Raw genomic sequence first — 26,115 nt, 5'->3', positions numbered from 1 at the left:
AGGGTAATTTCCTTTCAGCCAATGGAACATGAGATGCCATATGAGTAGATACTCAAACAGGTTCTCCTTGAGGTAAGTATGAACATCTTGTCTTTTAGGAAGTCCTTCTTCAGTGTATTGGAAGGTCAATCTTTTTATTTAAAAATCTCAGGGAGAAAAACAGCTTCAGAAAGGTTATTAATTTTCTCCATAGTAAGGATCCTGGAATTTAATATTTCAAGGGGACTTCTGTGCAATGAACTGAGTAGCTCCTTAGACTGAAGTTTATAATTGAGCCTCCATGCAGTTGGGAATGTTTTCATTTTCCCCAACTGATTGGGAACCCAAGCTGCAAAATACAATAACAGATGTGAAGAGCCACTCGAGAGCTTCTTTGGACTGACCAGAGTTAATGTGTCTCCATGATGACTCTTCCTGTTAGTAAATTCAAGACCAGTGGTCCTAGAGTTAAAGAAGCATAAGATGCTATTAAAAATGAGTGCACCACGGAGGATACACTGAAAAAATATATCGCATTTAATTAAGTATTCCCAGTTATCTAAGCCGCCCATTCACACGATAAACGTGGTTTTTGGAAGCTTCAACAGCCCAGCCAATAACTGAGCAGTAGTTGGAAAAGTAAATGAAGTGCAAATACTGTTTGGGAAGAAGAGAGTAGGCCAAGACATTTGCCACTTCAAAGAAGGTGCAGTAGGTAGGCAACACAGGTGAGTACCAGTACAAATGGCAAGTTGATGATCAAGATGGGATGGGGAGAGGCTGAATAGAGCCTCTGTCCCTTGGGTCTACTTTTTTCTAATAGTTCTTAGAGATAGATAATGGAGACCCAAACTGGATAAACTGAGAGGGTATCTGAGGACTTGCACAGTCTCAGAGCTTTCTAGAGCATGGGCATTCCAAATCACATTTGGAGACAAGGATACCAGCTTTGCAATGAACTTTGTAACTAAACTTAGAAACAAGATTTAATGAGTATTTTCATCTTTAGTTTCCTGTTTTGTTCATTTTAAAGATATGTTCTGATTTTCATGGTCTACAGACAATCCACACTTTGTAAATAGCATATCATTTACCATTTGGCAGCATTTTTTCCTAGACTGTTGGTGTTATCTTCAGGGCCAATCAGTGTTTGTATAAATTTTCTATAAGAACAGGAAGACTGTATTTGTTTTCTTCTCAAAAGTAAAATAGCAGACATTTGGTACCTATCTAAATTCATCCCAATGCAAGCCAGAGGTTTTCGCAATGTTGGATTTCCATAATCCCATGCAAGAAAGGACACAGATGATGTCTGTATCTGTCTTCTTCACTCACTCCTCTTAGCTATTCCCTTTGGTTAGTCTCCCATAGCATGATAGAGACTAGTATTCCACATTTCCTGACATCGCCATATTTAAATAATTGGCCATTATAATGAAACTGACTGAAACTTTAAATCGTGTCTGATTTTCCATGATGTGAAATCACACAATAACCAGAAGCAGAAATCAGTGCATTATTATCGGAAAGAAAGAGCTAACAAAAAATGTTTTTGATCTTATAACAAAATATATTTGTTGATGCTATCTTGTTGGGTGCCTAGAGCAGACATGTCAGTGTGGTGGTTCTCAAACGTAGGTGTGCATCAGAATCACCTGGAGGGCTGTTAAGCCATAAATCACTCTGTCCCACCCCCAGAATTTCTGATCCAGTAAATCTTGGATAGATCTTGAAAATCTGCATTTCTAACAAGCTTCCACATGATGCTCATGTTGCTTATCTGGGTACCAAACTCTTAACAGCTACTGCTCTGGTAGCTAATGTTCCAAATCCCTTCTTCAAGGCCAATGCTCTCATCCTTTACCTCCATTTTCCTGGTGGTAATATTGCCTACTGACCACTCACAGTTGTGATGTTTATTGAAATTGCTCTTAATCTCTTCCAAGTTTAGGACCTCTCCCAAGGCTTGGCATGAATCAAATTACTGGGAAAAGGAGGGAAACAAAGGCTTTACCAACTTGCCTCAGTTTGAGATAATCTAAAGGGACATCCCAGTTACAGAGTTTACCATGGAGTCAGCAGAGGTCTTAGTCTCAATTGCATCGTGGGTCAGTTTTTCCCTCTGCTTCTTCTTACCTTATTCACTTCTTCGGTCTATCTTTGAAGACCACTCTCCTACAAACTTTGCACAAAATTCCCTGTCCCAGAGTCTGTTTTAGTGGAATCCATTATAAGGCAGTGTCAAATAATATTTTGCACCGAAGTGATTTGAACTGTTGCTCTAAACATAGTCCAAGTGCTCTGGCAGACACAGTGATCCCTATGCTTTCTACCATCACGGAAAATAAAATCTTTCACCATCTGGTCTGAAAAACATTGTTCGACTCTGTGTTGTCTTATTACATCCTGTCCTGTACCCAAAACTTTTCTTTTGCATTAAAGACTAATTCCATGCAAAAAATGAAACGTGCAAAGGAATTTACAAGCTCAGCTCTCTCTGCTCAACTTAGGTATAGCTCTCTTTGCTCAACATACACTTTCCACTTATGATAAACTGATGTTTAAGAAGTATTCTAGCCTGATATTTCCTACCTGCTAACTCAGGATTCGAAACTACTGGTAATGTTGACATAAAAATGCTGAATATACCATTCAAAGTCACAAAACCCTAGGGTTAGTATACAAAATCTATAAAAAACTTATCAAACTCAACACCCAAAAAACAAATAACCTGGTTAAGAAGTAGACAGAAGACATGAATAGACACTTTTCCAAAGAAGACATCCAGATGGCTAACAGACACATGAAAAGGTACTCAACATCACTCATCATCTGGGAAATACAAATCAAAACTACAATGAGATACCACCTCACACCCATCAGAATGACTAAAATTGACAATACAAGAAACAAGACAAAGATGCGAAGAAAGGGGAACCCTCTTGCGTTGTTGGTGGGAATGCAAGCTGGTGCAGCCACTCTGGAGGACAGTATGGAGGTTCCTCAAAAACTAAAAATATAACTACCCTATGTTCCAGCAATTGCACTATTAGGTATTTACTCAAAGGATAAAAAAAATACAGCCTGGAAGGGATGCATGTGTTCCAGTTTTTATAGCAGCATTATCAACACTAGCCAAACTATGGAGAGAGCCCAAATGCCCATGACTGATAAATGGATAAAGAAGATGTGGTATATATATACAATGGAATATTACTCAGCCATCAAAAAGAATGAAATCTTGCCATTTGCAATGACATGGATGGAGCTAGAATGTATTATGCTAAGTGAGATAAATCAATCACAGAAAGACAAATACCGTATGATTTCACTCATATGTGGAATTCAAGAAACAAAACAGACAAACGTATGGGAAGGAGGGAGAGGAGAGAGCGAAACAACCCACAAGAGACTCAATGATAGAGAACTGAGCATTGATGAGGGCAGTGGGTGGGAGATGGGCTAAATGGGTGATGGGTATTAAGGAGGGCACGTGTTGTGATGAGCACTGTATGTTAAGAGATGAAGCACTGAATTCTACTCCTAAAACCAATATTGCACTGTATATTAATTAAAATTTAAATAAAAAAATAAAGTCACAAAACCTTATTAGTCTTTTACTGATTTTCCTGTTTCTCCTCACACTATCAAATTTATTTGTAATAACAAAGGATTTTACCTGTGGGAATAGAGTGATGAGGAAAGCAAAATAAGTTATAAGAAAAAGATAATACAATTTAATTTCTATAAAACATCATATAAAATATAGACAATCTAGTAGGTCTCACAATTTTTCCTGGTTTACATTTTATTTATTTATTTTTTTCAACATTTTTTATTTATTTTTGGGACAGAGAGAGACAGAGCATGAACAGGGGAGGGGCAGAGAGAGAGGGAGACACAGAATCGGAAACAGGCTCCAGGCTCCGAGCCATCAGCCCAGAGCCTGACGCGGGGCTCGAACTCACGGACCGCGAGATCGTGACCTGGCTGAAGTCGGACGCTTAACCGACTGCGCCACCCAGGCGCCCCTCCTGGTTTACATTTTAAAGCCATTTTATTTATTATTTATTTAAAAAATTTTTAAACCTTTATTTATTTTTGAGAGACAGAGAGAGGCAGAGCATGAGTCAGGGAGGGGAAGAGAGAGAGGGAGACACAGAACCTGAAGCAGGCTCCAGGCTCTGAGCTGTCAGCACAGAGCCCGGCGCAGGGCTTGAACCCACAAGCTGTGAGATCATGATCTGAGCCGAAGTCAGACGCTTAACCAACTGAGCCACCCAGGCACCCCTTTTAAAGCTATTTTAGATTTTACTTGTGTATAACTCAAATTAACTGAAAATATACTGTTCCTAGAGATAATGAAAAATGAAGAAACATTAAAAACAGGAAAAAGAAAAAAATACCCGTCTCTTTGAATCTGATTAGCATGGATAATAATTTACCCACTTATTGTCTTAATGAGTAAATGGCAGTGTGAAACTCCCTTTCTCCACAACTTGTTTAGAGTTATGGCCCAAGATCTCTTTTGAAGTAGCTGCAAAGTGGAAACTCCCCAGTTGGCCAAGAGAATGCATAAAAGTGTTGGTGCCTTCATATGCTTGTGAAACTTCCAAAATAGACACTGTCTTATCCAAAGAGCTCACAAGAAGAAAGGAATTTATTTCAGAAGAAAATAAGTTGACAGAAGCAGTATCTGAGAAAGAAAAGTCAAAAAGCAAGGATGTATGAAACAAGAAGAGTCAGCAAGCAGGGGCATAAGTTCAAGTTACTTTGGCTTATCCCATTTTCTTTTGCAAAAATGTGTATTAACTAACTACTGGGCAACTGGTATCTGTTGTGAGCCAAATGTCAGCAACTCACAAGATCCTACTGTGTTAAGATGTAGAACCTTCTCCATTCATCACATCTCTGAGCGAAGGTGCTTTTTCAAATGGACATACCAGGAAGGAGGAAGGTCGGGAACATGGTAGAGGTTCAGATGTCATTTCAGCCATCTGAAATGCTTTTTTCTTCCATACCTTCTAATAGCCCTACATCTCTGCAGACTTTTTGCCTGATTATATATTTCATAACAGCTGGCACTCCGTAGGAAGTCCCTATCAATGCAAATTGAAGCAGGCAAGATGCTCTATTTTATTTATTTATTTACTTATTTACTTATTTACTTATTTATTTATTTATTTATGAGAGTGAGAGTGAGTGGGGGAGGGGCAGAGAGAGAGGGAGACACAGAATCTGAAGCCAGCTCCAGGCTCTGAGCTGTCAGCACAGAGCCCAATGCGGGGCTCGAATCCATGCACTGTGAGATCATGACCTGAGCCGAAGTCTGACACTTGACCGATGAGCCACCCAGGTGCCCCAATGCTCTATATAAAGGGTACTGTTCACAGTGGGCAAATACTGGGCTTGGTCCTGCTTAGGAAGCCATGATGACCATCCTACTGCTGGCATTGGCAGACTATGGGGAAGCAACAAAAGCTAGAATGATTCAGAACAGGTAACTATCATGATCAGAAGTATGCCATGTAGGGCTATACAGCTTGAGTCTCTCTCCCTGCTTATGCCAGTCCAAGAGGCAAAGCACTTGTGACCCACAAGTCACTGAGAGCAGGTGTCATCATCTCTCAACTAAAGGGATGTTATATGTGCTTGGTGTACATAACCATTGAAGGACAAATCATCTTAAAACTGAATACAATATTTCATAGGTTACTTTAATATCCAGTAGATATTTGCTGAGAATCAATTATCCACCTGGCACTGATGGATTTAAAGGAGCTCAGTAAAGGATAAAAGTAAAGTACATGAGTAAAAGAATCATATGACAAGGCACAACTGAATGTGAAAATCATAAAAGTGAAGTTAAAATGAGAGAAAACCATGTCAAGAACAGTTACATCTTAAAGGCAGTGCTTGATTTCTGGTACTAATCTTCAGTTGAGATCTACCCGTGTATTCATGCACTCAACACACATTCACCAAGCATTTAGTATGAACAGGACACCTTGCCTGGTCTGGGAATGTTATGATAGAGTAAAATTAAATGTACTGGAATTTGTGTTTGCTCCAATCTGGACAAAGTTTAATTTCAAGAGTTTGCTGAACCCTTGAATAATATAGTATGCCTAAGGTGGAATGAGCTATCCTGGAAATATTCCTTAAAAATTCCTTAAAACTTTTCTAGTTGTTGGGCAACAGATAGATTTTAGTAGATATCCATACTTTGTACTCTTTGCTTAAATGGTTGTAATATATTGAGTGACTGATTTTCCCAGCCCTGCTAGCCAGCGATCAATAACAATAACAGGTGACATTTACATTTACTCTTTATGCAAGATACCACACTAGATAATGACCTCTTTTACTTTTCCCAGAAACTCTTTGTGGTAAGAATCATTGTCTTCATTCCTTCATCTAAGCCGAGACGCGGGGAAGTTAAGTAACTTGTACAAATCACACGGTTAGAAAGAGAGAAGGTGGGACACAACCCAGGTCAGCCTAGGTCTTTGGCAGTTGAGACCCCAATCCCCACAGCACTGCTGTGATCCCCAGGATCCTTTCCTATACTTCATCTGCAATTTGTGGATTTGTATTCCCCTGAACTCAATTCCCACACAAATAATACTGACTCAGCCCACTGTTTCTGCCTACCAACAGCACTCTCTTCTGTGAGTTTTAAGTGTGTAGAGTGGGAATCTTAGCTGCAAGGATGATATTTAAAATACTTAATATACGTTATGGCACAGCCATGGGTTAATCATAAGAATGCCTGACCCAGAGACACTAAAAATATTTATTATTTATTGTTATGTTATATATATATATATATATATATATATATATATATATATATATATATATATATACATATATATATTATATATTTATTATTTATTTAACTGATATGGCCCTCCTGGTGTGAACACCAGCTGAATATCAACTGTGCCTGGCACACTCATACATCGAGATTCCTTTATTCCACTCAGACAAATCTTAACGTGGACAACTCTCTTTGCTTACTTCATAGAACTGTCATAAACTATTATGGCTGTCCTACTCCACACCTCTTTACTATATCTTTACCTTTCACCTTATCTTTAGTGTACGAGATACATTATTTTGGGGCAAAGTGTGTAATACCTTTACTTTACCTTTAAATGTATCCCCAGTAGGGATACCCTACTGGGGTGTGTGGGTGGCTCAGTTGATTGAGCATTTGACTCTTGATTTTGGCTCAGATCATGATCTCACAGTTCATGAGATCAACCGCATGTCAGACTCTGAGCTGACAGCATGGAGCCTGCTTGGGATTTTCTCTCTCCCTCTCTCTCTGCCCCTCCCCTGCTCACTCTCATCTCTCTCAAAATAAATAAATAAATAAACATAAAAAATGAATTCTAAATGGGCTACCCTACATATTGGTATGCACATGTCACTCCAGAAACATAATAATAGCTGAACTGAAAGTTAACAAGCCTGGACAAAGAGTTCACTAAGTTGCATGAAACAACGGATGTCCAACATTTAAAGCAAAGTCGCAGATTTAAGACCTATACACTATATAACAAAGTAGCAGGAGGACAGCTTTTTTAATACATTAGTTTGTCCATCAGGCCAAAGGACCTTATTCATAATATTGTTAGGAACTGAAATCAGCAAGAGGGAATTTAGATAAAATCATTATATATTATTAGTATACCATACACCTGCCACTATACTGAGAAGTTCTTTAAATCTCATTAACAACTCCATCACACCCATTTTTCAGATGAGAAAACCAAGACACTGGGAGGGAGCAGCACCAGAATTTAAGACCAGGGAGTTTTACTCTAAAGCCCATATTCTTTACCACAGTGATTTACTACTCTCCATCATATAGAGGCTAAGAACTCATAAAATATGTAGTTTAAAAATGGAAGCTCTGGTCAGAATTTTTTTTTAATTTCTTTTAACATTTATTTATTTTTGAGACAGAGACAGAGCATGAACGGGGGAGGGGCAGAGAGAGAGGGAGACACAGAATCGGAAGCAGGCTCCAGGCTCTGAGCCATCAGCCCAGAGCCCGACACAGGGCTCGAACTCATGGACCGCGAGATCGTGACCTGAGCTGAAGTCGGACGCTCAACTGACTAAGCCACCCAGGCGCCCCAGGTCAGAATTTTTAACAGCTCTCCTCACAACAAGCAAAAATTCCTTCTATCTTAAATGAAAGATCTTTAACATCTAGCCCTGGCTATTTGTCCAGCCTCATCTGTGGCCATTCCCCTATCTTGCTCTTTGTGCTATACATACTGTATCAAATAAGCCATGGTTTCTTGTGCCTAATTTTCTTTGTAGGCATGTTTCCTTCTTTCTGGACTGCCCTCACTTGCCTTATTTCCAACTCTTGCTCTAATCACTATCTCAATGCCATCTACTCCAAGAAGCTCCCCTGACTGCCTCCATCAAGGCATATGTTAGGGTACTTTCTCCTTGCTCCCACTAGGCCTTGGATCTATTGTCTGCATCCAGCATTCACCATGCTACACATTTATTTTCCATTTCTCTGTCTGCCTGTTCAGTATACACTATACTCGTGGTGGGAAAGAATAACCTGTCTTTATGACTTAGTAAACAGTCCATATTTAGAGAATAAATGATTGAATGACCAATCAATTGATCATATCAGTAAGCATTCTCTCTTTTAGTAGTAATAGAAAACCCAACTCAAAATGGTCTCAATAATAAAGGAAATATATCAGCTTATATAAAAAGAATATAGCAGAACAATCTTGGTTTAATCCAGGAGCCTGTTGATTAACTAGCTTCTTTCCAGGTTCCTTTTCTTCCTGTGAACTCATGCTAAGGCTGAGCTCCTCAAGTGGCTACAGTATGGCTGTCTGCAGTTTTCAGAGCTTCGTACATATTTTTCTGTGCCCAGGGGAAAAAAAAAATCTTTCTTTAACCCATGGAACACTTGCTAGCTTCATGCTGATGGGAATGATCTAGGTTTCTTAGGACAAGGAAAATATCTTGTCCTGGTTAACTTTTTTCTTTTTTAAAAGCTTATTTATTTATTTTGAGAGAGAGGGAGGGAGTGAAGGGAGAGAGGGAGAGGCAGAATCCCAAGTAAGCTCTGCGCTGTTAGCACAGAGACTGACATGGGTGTCACAAACCGTGAGACCATGAACTGAGCCAAAATCAAGGGTCGGACACTTAACCAACTGAGCTACCCAGGTGCCCCTGTCATGGTTAACTTAAATCTGGTTAAGTGCTTATTTTTAACCGAAGTATTGTCCCAAGAGGGGTAGGATTAGCTTATGCACTTAAGACTCACCCTTAGGACTGGTGGTGAGTCCATTCTACCTCAACCCTATGGTTCCTATACAAAAAGGAAGGTGTGGAGTAAATGCTGCGGGGCAAAGTCCATGACATGTATGAATGTATGAATGGATTTTTCCACTCTGAACAGTCACATGTGCTTGTTTCCATCAGTGTAGTAGCATGACATTCTTCTGCAAACATTTCAAAATTGTCCTGTAAGACAGGCAACCTTCTGATGTCAAAATGTGATTTCTTACCATGATACTATCAGTTTCTCTGTAGTTTAGTAAGCTACAGCAATTGTCCATCATCTCTGTTTCTACTGGCAAAATATCTCAAACCTGAAGTCTTAGCATCTGACCTGAGGATTCCTCCCCAAATCAGAAGAGATCCAAATTTCCCAAGGGGTGTCTGGGACAGAAAGGAAGTTGTTATTAATCAAATGACTCACATGCTGAATCACAAAACAAGAACCATTTGGGGAAAGGTCGCCCTTCTTGGCTATAACTGCTGAGTGTGTTTCCAGTTAAGTAGATATCCTGAGGCCCTTTTAGGAAAAAGCCAACACTGGCCAGCATTATCACAGTAGCATCAATGGCTGGATGATAATGGCCCACAATCCAAGGATACCTCCACCTTTCTTAGTTTTGTGTTCTCTGGGAAATCTCAGTCTGAGATGGGAATTTCCCATGTGCCAGGAACTCAGATTGTCAATGGAAGTTTCAAGGAAAGGCCAGCAATTCTCTACAGGAATGGCATTTAGAACACCCCTCCCAGAAACTGGACAGCCAATTATATAATTTTCTTTCTTCTTCTTAATAATTTACACATGAATTTTTACCATCCTAAAGATGGATATTTGTGCCATGATTTAAATATTCTGATGTTTAGAGTGATAAAAGAAATTTTAGGTCACTAAAAGGTAAAACTTGTGAGATTAAGCAAAAATTAAAGACTGAATGTTGAATATTTTTATTTTTTATCCAGGTTTGTCATTCTATGATACAATGGGTATTCAATATTTTTCCATTTTAAACAAATCCATTAAGGATCCTCAAAATGCTTCACTCATTTAATTATTCCATCCATCCATCCATCCATCCATCCATCCATCCATCCATCCATTCCTATAGGTTTTCATTTAGTGAGCACAAATTTATTTAGTGCCACGTGCCACATACCAACATATACACCAACGGTGCTTCTGTGATCCCCGTGAGTTGGTTCCTGACCTCAAGAACCAGGTCTAAAGCCCTGTTTCTCCTCCTAGTCATTCCATGGGAATGACTTCATTTTATATGAGAAGAGGGCCTGGTGGAGAGGAGAGGTCTAACTATGAGTTAGGCATCTCTGTTATTGCCACAGCAACCTTATTTTGCCCTTGGATCAGGTCCAGTTCTGTGAGGATAAAAGTGTCCTTGCCCATAAGCATCACAGGTGCAGAGTCATCTCCACTAATACTTGTATCCAGAGGAGTGCATAATACCTAGTAGGTACACAGTAAATAATGGACACAACCACAGAGGTCAAGGCATAGATAATAAGGAAACTTGCTACTGGTAGCACAGCCCCATTCTCTGCCTAGTTTACATCCTTGGCTATGGCTCTTCCTAATGACTTAGAGCTGTGTCTCCTACAAAGTGGACTGTCTTTATACAAGCTTGGCTGTGGCCTTAATTGTTACCCTTAATTCTATCACAAACTTCATCGAGAAGAATATGCTTTAGTAAGTCAAATTATTTTAACTATTTTCCAACCACCCCAAACATTTACCTTTGAGCCCCAAAGAATGAATCTAATGGCTCTTTTTCAATTCTTCTTTTCCCCAAATTAAATTGGCTTTCTCCACGCTTAATCATTGTGAATGTCTACTAGCCTGATACAGACAGACTCAAGAGTTATCCACATTTGAAGATTCAGCTGCACTTGGAAGGGGGAGCAAGCTAGGGAAAAAGGGGAGGGGGAAAAAAAGAGGTTTTCTCTCCACAGAGCAGGGACCTTTACAATGCACCACAGTGTGTGAACAGAGCTACGTGCTGTGATACCATTTAGCAATAATGGATGGCTTGTGCTGCCCAGACTTAACAGGCCAGTGAGCAACATCAGGCTGCAGATGGAGTGCTCGGAGACTGCCATGCATTAAAAAAGGATGAAAAATAAAATTGTCTATGGCTATTGTCGACATATTTACCCCTTGTTTAGGGGTTCCCATGGCAACAAAGAGCTGTGACCCGCTAGTGGAGGTGGGAAATCTGCACAGTAGGAGGGCCAACTACTTGCCCAGGAAGTGAATGCTATCTGTGTGCAACCACCCCCTCTAGTGACGACTTGGTGAACGGCAGGCCTTTTTATAGTTTTCCTTTGGCATCATGCTCTCCCTGCCATATGTTATGGCTCTTAACTTTAAAAGCATATTATTGTTCCATTAAATTAGCATGACTTATTTCTGAGGAGACTTCTAAAAGTCCATTGTTTTGAGTCTTTTCATTCTTGTTTTCCAAGGTTTCGTTTTGTTTCTGTATTTTAAACTAGATCTAGGAAATATTCAGGTTGCCAGCTAGAGCCAAACTCTTCTCCATAAACTTACCTATGTTTTCTATGTTTGGGAAACCAGATAAAGATGAAAAACAATCTACATGGATCTCTGAGGCTGGTGGAGTGGCTAGAATATAGTTATAATCTTATGGGTATCTCAGGCATACTTTTGCTTCTCCACTGTGTGGGACTCCCCACAGCCTCCCTTTCTCCAGCTGTTACCTATGACCATATCAATGCTAAGAACTCAGATCCAGACCAGCCAGAAGCTTACTATGCTTCAGGGGCAGAAATATCTACCCAAAATGTGCACACTGAAGAAGCATAGTAAGGTTAAACAATCTCCATCATCACTCTCAAACTTCTCAAGAGCCTTGCAGATTCCATGGGAAGACCATACCCTTTCAAGAATTTGAAACTCGGGTCCTACCTCCTCATTTTCTCATTCCTCTGGAAGTTTATAGCCATTTATCTTCACTTCTATTCTTTCTCTGAGTATCATTAACTGCCTTGTGCTATTAATACCATTTATATACGAATTTGTCAAAATGTTTGTAACTCCAAATATAAGTTCCTTGGGGTCAAAGACCTTGTTTTGAATGTCTGAATTCTTCATTTAGTTTTCATTATCCGGTTAATTTTTTTTTCCACATGCAAGTTGGTAAGGTAATATTTGCAAAGACAGACATTAACCAATGGGGAATACATGTACTGGGTGTGATTCAGATTTCTGGAAGATCAGTCCAGGAAGACATAATACACTGAGACACGCAGGAGACTGAGTAAGAAAGAAGGGAACTGTGATGCCTAGATATATCATGAAAGAATTCACTACATTGTAGATTCCTACTACAGTCCTATGATGTAGATGTAGTTTTCCCAGATAGGAAATGTAAGCCTCAGAAAGGTTAAGTAACAAGTTGGATGACACAATATTACCAATTGATGCTAACAGATTTCAAATAAATGTCTTTATATTACATTTGATTGACTTTAAAAAAGAAATCCTCAAACTTTCACTTAAAAGAAGCCACTTTGGATATTTCTGGTCTTTCGGATCCTCGGGGAAGAAAAGGGATTTTTACAGAGCAAGATACTAATGCCTGAGAAGGGATAATGGTTGCCATATTTCCTTCTCTGGTGGAAGTCAACCCTAAAAAGTAGCACAGGAAAAGACAGCAGTAAATATTCAGGCAAGATTTGAATATCAACTGGTAGTCCCAGGTCCACGTTTTATGGAATCTTGGTCAAGAACAGAGTTCTCATTAGATGTCTCCCCAAACACAAGTATCATGAGCTTTTCCTCCAAAAGAAGAAATTGGTATCAAAATACTTGAGAGGTTCTGCATGTGAAGATTCAGAATGGACTTGGAGAAGTTCTGTAACTTAATAATCAAGGAAAAATTAAAAACTGTTTAACTTTGCAAAAACTCATGTTTCCTAAGCACAAATGATCATAGCTCCTGTGTATTTCGTTACTACATTACCAAGCCAAATATGTGGAGCTAAATTTCACTGATGTGAACACTGATCTTGAGGCAAGTACATAGAATTTCAAGGCAAGCAAGGAACAGCTTAAGAATCTGGGCTCAGGAGTTATGGACCTACAACAAGAAAATCCTAAGAAGGAAATTAGATAGGGTAAGCACTAGATTGGATATATTTAAATCATTCATACAGGGACCTGGTTTTGCTTCATTAAGTATAATGAGTAAAGGTAGAAGTTAAAGCATCAGTTGGTTTTGTTGACTATTTTTATTAGTCAATTTTAAGTGAGTGAAGCATTTTAGCTCTATTTGTTTTCAAAGAGTACATTTCAAAAAATTCAGCTTTGGTAATCCCCTCAGTACTTTAATTCAGTAAAGTTTCCATCATGGGACCATTCTTGTTTCTTCATCTTTCTCCTTCCTCTTCCTCTTCTTAATCTTCTCCCACTCCCACCCCCAACCGCACAATTTAGGTCTGTTTTATGTCTAGAAGAACGGGCTTAATTTTTCTCAATGCTAATTAAAGTAAAATTCACTACTCCTTCCATTCTCTGTATATTTTTCATTGTCTTTTTATTTCCTGAAAGATTTCCCGTTGTGATGGTGCTAAGAACTTGGACAAATTTTTTGTGAGATTAAAAAAAGACCTGAATTCTATCTCCCATAATTACAAGATAGAAGACCCTGAGAAAGTGACTTAATATCTTTTAATTCCATTTCCTTTTTCTGTTAAATGGACTTAATAGCGCCTACCTTATAAGTAAAGTTTTTGAAATACATTATGTACATTTTCATATTTATCTTATATGTATATAAAATGTAAAGTTCCAAGCATAGTCCCTGGCATAGTTAGTAAGTGCCTAATTCTTCCCTCAGAACATAAGAAGACTGTTAAGCACACTAAATTCTTTTGCTATTTGTTTATAACCACTTACTCAAGTAAGTTTAAGAAAATGGAAGCTCTATTTGATGATTCAGGGGACTTCAAGGAACTCAAAAAGAATTATGGCCCAGCTCAATGTAAATAAAAGATAGTTATCAGGCAGCTACTTTGTCTGTCTCTATGTCTCATGATTTCAGCTCAGATTCCCAGCAGAATATGTTGCATAAAGTACTCATTCCTTTAGTTCACTTCCCTTCTTTGACTGAAGTCTACTGAGATTCACCAAGACATAAGCCAAGGTTGTTATCTATGCAACGTGTTATCACTGGGGCATCTGTGTGGCTTAGTCCATTAAGCATCTGATTCTTGGCTTCAGCTCAGGTCATGATCTCCTGGTTCATGGGTTCGAGCCCCGGGTCAGACTCTGCGCTGGTAGTGGGGAGCCTGCTTGGGATTCTCTCTCTCTTCCTCTGCCCTCTCCCCTACTTGTGCTCTTTCTCTTTCTCTCTCCTTCTCTCTCTACCCTTCCCCCACTCACGTGCTCTCTTTCAAAAGTAAATAAAAAAATTTTTTTCAAAATAATACAACAAAATGTCACCATTTTATCCCAGTTCACTATGATAAACCAATAAACTAGAGCAATAATTTTTGTGGATTTTACCTGAGATTTCAGTCTATAAGTGGAAGGGAAAATCATGGGCTGTAGGTAAATATCTCCTTTGGCAGATACAAACGGTTAATTCCAAAGAAGAAACAGATATTTCATATCATCTTTCATTCTTCAAGAAAATTTAAAGTTCTCTCCACTCTTTTTAAAAACTCTGGGGATTTTCTTTTTATTTACGTGGGGGATTGCCAGTATTTAGAGATCTGAATAGAGTGCCTCTGTAACAAAAATAACAATCACAATATCTGGAGACATGTGACTTTTGTCTATCCTTAATGAAGGTTATCAGGTTGAAGAATATCAGTGGGGCGATCAGAAGAAAAGAAGCGTAGTATAAGATGAATTGATTACTATCAATCAATAAACCTTCTTTCCTTCTTAAGCTCTTCATCCCATGACCCCCCACCATGCTTTCTTGTCATGGTCCACAAAGCATATTTAACAAGGACATGGATGCAGTGATCCAGTTAACTTAGCCAAAGTCCCCTATTCTTACATTTTAATCCTTGCTCAGCCATTCTATTTCCAGGTGACCTCTGGCATTTTTGGAAAGGGGATTATAGTGCTGCTGTATTAAAGAACTGCTAATTCCTCTTTTAAAAGAAGTTTGAAACCAGGAGGAAGATAAATACTTGGCTGTAATAGGCTTGATTCTAATTTTTCTTCCACAGATTGACATTTGGTAACAACCTGAATTAAGAGTATAATTAGAGAAATGTAAAAATATTATGCCAGGTTTTGTTTCAGCTCTTTACCTCCTAACTCAACACTTACTGAACATCTACTATATGTGAAGGCACTATTTTAAGCTTTAGCAATAAAAAGATCGGTTTACATCTCCAAGCTGTCAACTTATTTAAGGTCTGTGAAAGGCCTCAGACAGCAAACCAACGATGGCGATTGATGTAGGAGACCATATACATAAAACTGTCAAGAAATAGAACTTACAGAAAGGATTTGGGGCAAGGAGGGAGGGTAGAGACAATAGCAAGAAGAAGAACCAAGATTTAGAAAACAAATAAGAATTTGCCAGAAAAAGGTATTGGAGCCAAAGCAGTGGGTGGGAAGTGAGGGTGCCTTTAGGTCTTCCAGAGCAGAAAAGAACACATTTAAAGAAACTGCCAAGGAAGAAAGGCAGGGATCGTACTTGGCAGAGTGGCAGGTTGTGAATGAATAAAAACAGAGGCAGGGGATAGATCACAAAGGGCCTTATAAGTTACTTTTTAGAGGATGAACTTAGATCAAAAGCCAGTTGAAAGAAAGGAGTCAGAGGGGATGTTAGCATCAAATATTTCCGAGAGTATAAGAAGAGGGGAGAGGAGTATGAGACAGAAAGAGAACATCAATTTTTAAGACTAGGAGAATGAAGGAGTTTTGAAATTTTGAAAATGAAGGAGTTGAAAATTTTCTTGCATGACAGCCTCTATCTGTGAAAAGTTGAAAATTTTCTTACATGAGAGCCTCTGTCTGTGAAAGGCTCTTCTATGGGAATGACTCTTAGCTGAAAGTATTCCTATACTTCTATTTCTTTCAAGTGATGGTGCTTTTTAAAATTTATACAATGTTTCATTGGTAAGTAAGTTCTCAGCCAATTGTCTCCAGGGAGTCTATCCCTTCTGTAGAAAAAATTATGGATCTCTTATTGGTTGATCTGCTCTGGAACAGTGAAGTTGATAATTATTTTATGAAATAAGATTGATAGGTTGAAAAATCTGGCAAAAAAAATCAAAGATGCTTTGTTCTCTCCATCATTTTCCTACTTTGAAAAATGTGGAGTTCAGATCTAAGAATCTAGGGTTTTAAATTACTATACTCAATGATCTAGTGTTGCTAATGGGAGATGATACGGGAAGAAAGGCCATTCCTGGTGTTTAGAGTTAGTCACATCTTTCTTCAGAGGCTGAGAGAAGAAACGAGAATCCCCAAAGACTTGCCATTTTACCGGTAAGCCTTTCTGTCTAACCCTCAGACATGCAATCCTGAGGGTTATCCATGTTTGGATAACCAAAATCCATGCTGTTTCAAGGTGGTATTTCAGGTGTATGCATTCATTATTGGTCAAGTTCCCCTGCTCTAGGAGCACCTCAGGTATGTGACTGATTCCTCGTCCCCATTTCCTGCTGAAAAAGGAGAGAGACTCTATTTCCAGGTAATTTCAACTGATTCCATTTTTAATTTCAACTACCAGCTGATTAACTATCATCCTTTCTCAAAAAATAGAATTTGGGATTCTGACATTGGTCCAATTTGTAGAACAATTTGTTCTACATTTTTTTAAAAAAATGTGTAATTAGGGACTGCAGTTAACGTGAGAGAGAACTGTATAAAGATAGTACATCCATAAATAAAGGAGCACTTTTATTTATGAACATGCACGTTAAATACTATGATTTAAACTAAGTCCTCTGTATTAGCATACAAGGGTAACCAAATACTGACCTTATCTTCTTTTCCTGGAGACTTGTTTTTGCGTGCATGATTGAAGTGTGGTTTCCACCATAATTGTTCACATTCCAGACCAAGGTAAGAGGCAAACAAATTTGAAGTGGACAGCAAACGATTTCCTTTTAAGTACATGATGTTGAAGCTGTAGTCATCTCCCCCACTTACTGGTGAGAATGAAGGACACGACCACACCCAGCTGCAAGGGAGTTTGGGAAATGTACCTTATCCATGCTTTTGCTTTCTGTGGCTTCAGCTACCCCCCCCCCCCCCCAGTCAATGGTGGTCCGAAAGCACATTGTCCTCCTTCCATCAAGTCATCAGAAGGTCAGTAGTGGCCTAACGCTAAGTCACAGTGCCTACACCATTTGCCTCACTTCATCTCATCGTGTAGGCATTGTATCACCTCACATCGTCACAAGCAGAAGAATGAGTACAGGACAGTAAGATACTTAGAGAGAGAGAGAGACCACATTCACATAACTTTTATTACAGTATATCGCTATAATTATTCTGTTAGGAGTTATTATTTGTTAATCTCTTGCTGTGCCTAATTCATAAATTAAACTATCATAGGTATGTATGTCTAGAAAAAAACATAATATACATAGGGCTCAGTGTTGTCTGTGGTCTCAGGCATCCACTGAGGTCTTAGAACATATCTTCTGTGGATAAGGTGGTGGCTGGGGGCAGAGGGAGGACAACTGCAGTCTTCAGGCGGTATAACACATACTCTATTAAAGTCTCTAACTACTGAAGAGCAGAATATATTTGCCAGGGGGAGGCTCCTAGACATTTTTACAACATGGAAGACAATCTGATGTTTAAAAAATAGGAGTAAAAGGGAATATCTGGAAGGATGGCATTTGGATCAAACGAATTACTCTGGGAACACACGGACTCTGTTCAAAAAACAAGTGAAGTATATGATTGGAGCAAAGAGATCACAGGCAAAAATTGTCAAGGAAGTTTGGAGAGGAACAGACTCTTCTCTGAGGACACGGATCATGAGTCTTGCTCATTATTTTATCCCCAGGATGCAGCCATGTATCTGGCACCAAGTAAGTGTGCGTTCAATACGGTATTTTTAAATCGAATCTACCCACGGCAAAGAGATGCAGGAATACTAGGATAACCGTGCCAGCCACTAGGCACATGTGATGGAGGCAGAACAAAGCACACCTTGCTGCTCTGAGCCTACAGTCTAGCCAGGGGCGAGTAGAGCGTAAGCAAATGACAATATAAACAAATTCATAATCACAAACTCTGTGAACAGTGCCATGAAGTTAAAATAGAGGGGAATATGAGGAGTGCAAAAGGTCCCTGGTCTAGTTGGGAGAATAGGAGAGTCTTCCTTAGGAGAGGAGACTTTGAGCTGAAATGCAAAGTGGGATGATGACAGAACCACGGGAGGGAAGTGCAGAAGAAAAGGCATTGGCTGGAGTCTGGAAAAGCAGTCCAGCATTTCCTACAGCTTGTGGAATGGGGATTTTTAGTTTCTTTATTTATGTCCTTGTTTTCTGCTCTTCCAAACTGTAAAGTAAGTACAATGACGACGCATAGTAGTGTGAAAATTAATTACGAGGAAATCTCACTTAAAATGGAGTCAGAAAGTCAGCAGGGGGAGCTCTCACACCCTACCACTTGGTTGCAGACCCAACAGGAAGAGACCTACCTTGTAACCAGCCACTGACTTACCACCCCAGCAGGAGGAAGAAAGATTTTCCTCCTCGCCCAGCAACAGTCCAGCTAGTGAAAGCCAGTCACAACTAAGCCAATGAGAGGCCAGTATACTGTGAACTGCCAGTTTACATCAATGGACTTTTTTGCTTATAACAGTCTTTCCAACATCCCCCTTTCCTCTATAAAAGAGCATTCCTCTCCTTTTCTTCCCTAGACTCGCCTAGGGTTCTGCCATAGCTTGCTCTTCTTGGATTGTAACTCCCTGTTTCCTAATAAACTCATTTCTTTTGCTGATAAAATAACTGGTAGTTTTATTTTTAAGGTTAACAGTAGGTACTTAAGAATGACAGTTTTATTGCATTAATTCTAAGGACATTGTCAATTATATCACACAATGGCTTCTTTGCACAGACCTCGATGAGAAATTTCTCTGAGTCTTCAGGTCTCAGTGTCAAGGTCAGACGCGTTTCCTTTTGGCAACTAGGATTTTTTTTTTTCTTTTTAACTTACAGACTCTATAAATGGGGTCAACTTCATGTGACTGAGGCCCTATCCTCAAAAGTTCCCTTGCTTGGATTTTAATGCTTTTCACTGTTTTGAAATTTTGAAGAATTTTATTTTTAAATTTATATTTTGTACATGAAGTAGCTTGGGACAATGCAGCATGCACTAAACTTGAAGCTTTAGCTCACGTGCAGCACCCCCCCCCCCCCAATGTATTCCTGCCTCCCTGAGATAGGTTCTTGACTTCCCATTGCTTTGCCTTGAGCCCAGCTGACCTCCCCTTCCTAGGCCCACCCAGATACTGCTGTTGCACCCTGCTCCTTTGCACCCCAGGCACTGCCTGGCCTCTCTCTCCCAGGCCGGTGAGCACTATGCACCCAGGGAGGGTTTGTGCAGAAGCCTGGGCCATGGAGAAGGAAGGGGTCAGATGATGTAGACCCTGTGGTGTCTCAGGGTGGGACACGGCAGTGGTGGTCTCTACTGTGATGCTTGGTTCATGTGCTTGGTGGGGCAAACCTCTGGCTCACACCCTGTCTGGGTCCTGATCACACCCTAGCAAAGGATTTTCAGTCCTCTGGGTGATGCCTATTCTTGGGGAGTGGTGGCAGCAGGCTGTGGGAAGAGCAGACTGTTTTTCTTGCCCGCAAAGAGGGCATAGTATATAGGTCTTATGGCTGCAGGAAGGAGGACTCAGCAGCAGGTGGGCAAGTAAGCCAAGTGGGGGTCAGTTGAGGGGTGGGAAACACTCCCAGGGCCTGTTGAGTTTGGTCCACCAGCCAGTATTCCCATGCCCGAGGGAGCGAGCCATTAAATAACAAATAAAAAACACCATGACAGGTCTAGAGTGAGAGCGTGGAAGAAAGGAAAAAGTTTCATGTTTTATTACATTTAATGGCATTTTTCCTGCTTTTTGAATAAGGGGGCCCCACATTTTCATTTTGCACTGGAGCCAGCAAATTATGTAGCTGGCCCTGCCTATAAATCACATACTAAATCATATTTTACTCATTACACTGGCTGCTAGGAAAATCAGAACAAAACTTACAACCAACTTTAGCACAATATCAAAAAATTTATGGTATACATTTTGAATAGTGAAATAATCTTCGACCTGTCATTTTTTCCTATTTTCTTTGATTTTATTTTTCTTTATCTCTTCATGTACCCAAAGGGAAGAGATCTGATTTTTCATTTATCTTTGAAAATCTTAATCCTTTTTATGCATTCATCTAGGGTAAAAATAATCATTATTTAAATAGCAAGCTAATTGGGTGCTTGGGTGGCTTACTCGGGTAAACGTCCAACTCTTAATTGTGGCTCAGGTTCCTGGGATCAAGCCGCGCATTGGGATCTGTACTGACAGCATGGGGCCTGCATGGGATTCTTTCTCTCCCTCTCTCTCTTTCTGCCCTTCCCCTGCTTGCTCTCTCTCTCTCTCTCTCAAAATAAATAAATGAACTTTAAAAGGATCTTTTAAAATAAACGAATAATAAGCTAATCGCACACTCTTACAGAACTCAATAAAAGTTTGTTCGATAGGACCTGTGACCACTTCCGTCACATAGGAATTTACCATCATTGTAGCTGGTACTATTTTCATGCGTCCCTCTCGTCACTTTCATCAGACTTGTGAGATATCAACCTTCCTCACATACTACAACATTGAATTATGATGCCATGAATAGAAAATGTGAAGTTCCGCCTTTTATCCCAGCATTTCACAGAGCACATGGTTAAGAGAGGTCACCTTATAAATATTGACTCTTACTTTATATATGTAAAAATGGTGGATAAGATACTCTGTCTTTTTAAAAAAATGTATAAGCATAGTCACTGCTCACTATGATGACTGGTTTTTGATCTCACCCCCCAACATTTGGACTGCTCACTAGAATAATCCATCAATCAGTAATTTTTTCCTGATCAGCTATGGTATGCAGTTACTAGGTATGGGGAAACTGATGAACAAGGCAGAAGTTACCCCTAGCTGCAAGAGATTTCAGCCCTAGCTGAAAAGACAGTAAACAGTGTCATCACATATCATGATATGTTATTAAGGAAATAAACAGGATTATACATTACAGGTAAAAGTTGGGAGGAGTCTGGGACCTTCATTTCATAGAGTGATTTGAGAAGGCCTCTCTGAAAAAAGTGATATTTAAGCCAGAGCTTTAAGGAATCTAGGAGGAGCTAATCATTCAACATGCTAGGAGTATGCAGGTAGAAGAGAAAAAGGAGTAGGAAAAGAGCTGTAAGCATGGCTGAGGCATAGCAAGAAAAGCTGAGAACTGTCCATGATACCCTTGGAGAGTCAGCCAGAAGTTGCCCTTACCTTCTTCCTGCTCTGCCCTCACTCCATCATTAAGGTCATTAAGTAGCTCCCGCTGGTGGTCACCACACGCAAACATCGTCACAGGACAAATCTGCAACCTATGGGAAGAAACATTTCCAAAGACACCAAGGAACAATGTTAACTAGGTGGGTAGGGAGAAAGCCAGCCAGGAAGAAGTACATGCTTAAATAGGTAGTGGTCTCCACCTGGCCCAAGAGGGAGCAAAAGGACAAGGCAAAATCAATTAATGCTGACAAGGGACCCAAAGTATAGATCCAGCTGCTTCTTGATTATCCGAGTAATTACTGCAGTTGATGTTAGCCTTTGACAAACCACAGCTTGATTCCAGTCTGCGACAAGACTTTAAGGTCAAAAGTTGAATTTCTAACTTCTCTATCGGAAATTTCTGAGAAAGGAGGGGACCAGAATAGTTGTGTCTAAAGTACTCTTAGTCAAACTTATGAGATGCAAATTTACCAGACTCTATCGGCCAGCCCCTAGGTCCCCTGCTAAGGGATCCCTCTGCCTGATAGCCCTAAGTGGGTTCTAGATAATTCTAGGCAATTATAAACAATCTTTAACACTCCATGCAAGGGACAGTTATGGCTATTAAAAGTGATAATTATTTTAAAAGGTGTTCTGAAACTCCACACCCGAACAAAACTTTAGGTGTATGACGATAATGATGGCAATGATGATGACGATGGTTGTATAATTCTGCTCCTTTATCCTAGTGGTGGTTTCCTAGAAAAAGCAAACCTGAGTTTTACCGGCAGAAATGATGCGCAGTAGGTGGTTAGCTTTGTGATTGAACCAACATCATCACATCCTTGCTTTAATGTAACCCTATTAAGTAGAAGAAAACCATGTGAGATGGTTTTCCTTTAGTTGGAGGGCAGGGGGTGGTGGAATAAGGCTCCCTGAATGCCCTTTTTAACTCCAGGAACTCAAACCACTCCAGGATTCAAGGGTCTCAAGAACCCAGCCATAGTTTGACATTAAGCAAAGTTTTGAATGATTCTGAGGGGAGGAAAGGAGAGAGGAGGGATATATTTTGGGGTCAGATAAATCAAAGCACATTTGGCCAGACACTGCCCCCCTTCATTTCCAAGCACATGTGAATTTCCAGGGAAATTGAATCCATGTGTTCCTGATTCATTTACATTTAACTCTTCAAAATGCTTTGTAAGCCCTCCAAGAAGCCTTCAGTGTATCAAGCCAGGATGCTGGGCTTTGTTAGCTATGCAGGCACCTAACATGCTGAATGAATGGGACTAGGTTTTAAAGACAGAGCTAAGGAAGGTCAAACGGTTTGCAAATTTGACTCAACAAATTCCCCTTAATTTCTGGTTCCCAACTACCCGACTTCTGCAACATGGGCACAGAAATAAACATTCCCCTCTGTGGCACCCATCAAGCTGAGAGCTGCTGGCTTGGACACCCACTTTTACACAAACCTAAGCCTCTTTGATGGTCAGACACAGATGAGTTGACATTTGATAGGAGCCTTGTGCCTCCCAGTGTTAGTTTTCTTTTCCCCTGCTCTACTCACTTCCTTTTCTGAAGTGGGAAGGCTGCTGCTGCCACCCCTGAATCCTTGATAAGAATTGACGAGACCCAGGGGAGTGTGGGAAGAGTCTGTGACTTCAGCAGCTTGGCAGAAGTTCCGCGGAGACTTTCTGATCTTCCTCCACATGCTGAAAATCCCTAGAAGTCCTTTGACAGAGAGGAGGTTCAGAAGGGCAGTCTTCCTGTCCTCATTTCTATTGGAAAAAAATCATAAAAATAAAAGAAAAAAATGATGGTAGCCACCAGATTACATCCTCAAAAAAAGCAGACATAATAAAAATGTTGCTCTCTTTGAGCGGCGGAGGAAAGAGAGATCAGTCACTTACCCCTCCCCACACATCTGAAATGCAGTCATAAGTAGACACACCCAATCTAGATTGCACAAAGGTTTTGGCAAAATCCTACGCTGCCTCCTTTATGTGATAATAGCTCAGACGCCTAACTCACAAACAAGGCAGGTTTCTACAAAAGAAATTGCCAGAGCTCACATGCGAGTATCATTTTCAAGGTATCTCCTCCTACCTTTCACTTGTGTTGTTTCCCCATCTTCAGTAAGTTCTGCTGTATACACGCTGAGAGTGTCTAGCCTCAGTCCAACAAAATCTTTGTTAATAGGTTAAACCCTGTTATAAGCTTGCAGAGCAATTTGCCATTTGCTTGTGTGATTACGTCAATAATCCCCGCTGGTGTTTTGTCTTATCTTGGCACCACTTGCTCCTGCCACCATATACATGTTCAAAAATATTTACTGAAAGGACTCACCGAGGCTTCATGTATGCCAGTCAGGGTACACTAAATTCCCTTTGGTGCTCACAGTAACTGTTGGGAGTGTAAGCTCTTAGGATCCCCATTTTTATAGATGATGAAATGGAAATTTAGAAACATACACATGACCATAAGAGGTCAGAGAGTTAATAAGAGATAGAATTAGGATTCAAGGGTAGGTTTGTCACAGTCTAGTAACCTCTGGTCTTGTAAGACCCATTCAAGCTAGGCTTAGTGAATATGGACTTCACTCTCAATAAATGAATTTCAATTCACACCACAAAAGGAAGTCCCTAAGATCTGTGAAAGCTGCCTCACTAATTGGCAGAAAAATACCTTTTGGTCCTCTTTGTCTGGCACATATTCTGTGAATTCCCCTCCGGAGCCAGCCCACATCGTTTACTTACTTTTTTGAGTGTACCAATATAGGTTACTTAATGCATATACTCATTACCTGCATGCCTATAGTTTGTCTAAATTTTGATCCAAGATTCTAAACTCTGAAAGCTGAACATACACAATGACTATAAAATTTGAGAGCCCTAAACAGCTGATAACTTTCTTATCTTTGATTTTAGCTTGCTTTTTCTCTGCCTTGTGAAATAGCTCCTTGAGACCCACAGCCTTGCGAGGTTCCCTTCAACATGTTCATTGTCCGCTAGTTTAGGTAAGGGCTGTGAAGTGATTTGGAAGCAAATCCGGGACTTCAAGACACCTAAGAAATTTTGTAATCCTCAGTAAACATTCCAATTTGAAGCATTTCTTCATTTTGAAGCTTATTTATTTATTTTTGAGAGAGAGAGAGAGAGAGAGAGAGCATGAGCCAGAGAGGGGCAGAGAGAGAGAGAAGAGAGAATCCCTGACGAGGGGCTCAATCTCATGAACCATAAGATCATGACCTGAGCTGAGGTCAAGAAGTCGGATGCTTAACTGACTGCACCACCCAGGCGTCCGCTAATTTGAAGCATTTCAACCTCAAGTTAACCAAGTATATGCTTCTGTGTGCGTTGTGTGTGTAAAATTGGTTCTGCAAACTGTAAAGCACTGTGCAAATGTTAGTTGCGGTTAAGGAGAAAAGAATCACACTGCTGGTGAAGTCTGCCACATGTCTTCTGCTTTTATTGCTTTGGGTCTGTCTACTCATTCTTCGGGATTCTGAGCTTTACAGAAAACACCAGAATGGTTCTTTTCCTGAAACCCATTAGGAGTACAGACAGGACCACCTTCAGGCAACACTTTAAAAACTCAGTGAAGAATTACAATCCGTAAAGGGATTTAAGAACACCATGGCGTGATCGACCTGACAAGATAAGTTTTGAAGCAGAGAATTAGATTTGAAAACATCTCTGAAGCTTTTCCAACAAAGATTGTTATCTCTCAGTGGAGGCATTTCACAATCGAGTGCAAAAAATATTAATGTTCTGAACTGTTCTATAGCAGTGCTTCTCAAATTTTAATGTGTTTCATGAATCACCAGAAGATCTTGTTAAAATCCAGATTCCACTATATGAGGTCCAAGCTGGGGCCTAAGACTCTGCATTTGATCAAGATTTCTATTTCCGGAGATGATATTGGCACATGGGCCACAGTTTGAACAGTAAGGTTCTGGAGAATGGTGCAGTATCGCTTTTAGACGTGAGAATTAGGAACCAGACTCAGAGTTTAGACTGTGTGGCTTGGGGTTCTACCTCGGCCACTCACTATGTGATCTTGGTCAAAGATGTTTACTTCTCTTTGTCTTCTCCACATATGAGAATGAAGAAAATATTAATACTTACTTCATAGGCTGTTGGGGTCAATTATATAACATATTTTTGCAACCATGCAGTTGGCATCATACCTTACACATAGTAAACATGGAGTAAATCTAAGCTAATTATTACTACTCTCAATTGTGTCCACAGAGAACGCTGCCTTTTGATACAATCCCTTCTTCAATATTCAAAAGAAAAGTATATTTTCT

At 39.9% G+C, this 26,115-nt stretch overlaps 1 long non-coding RNA gene across 1 annotated transcript in view; it reads right to left on the bottom strand.

Moving 5' to 3' along the window:
- LOC122210804 overlaps window positions 1-23,576 on the bottom strand; it is a 76,385-nt gene extending 52,809 nt beyond the window's left edge. The window contains exons 1-3 of the long non-coding RNA XR_006198256.1: window positions 23,371-23,576; window positions 21,819-21,916; window positions 17,297-17,498 (exon numbers count right to left, since the gene is read on the bottom strand). This is a non-coding gene — a long non-coding RNA (uncharacterized LOC122210804). The remainder of the gene's footprint in view (window positions 1-17,296; window positions 17,499-21,818; window positions 21,917-23,370) is intronic.
- Between the last annotated feature and the right edge of the window lie 2,539 nt (window positions 23,577-26,115).

This window comes from Panthera leo, chromosome F2 (genome assembly GCF_018350215.1).
Source record: "Panthera leo isolate Ple1 chromosome F2, P.leo_Ple1_pat1.1, whole genome shotgun sequence".
In the NCBI taxonomy this organism is placed as follows: Eukaryota; Metazoa; Chordata; class Mammalia; order Carnivora; family Felidae; genus Panthera; species Panthera leo.
Note: the sequence above shows the minus strand (reverse complement) of the source record. Positions and strands in the feature narration are given on the sequence as shown.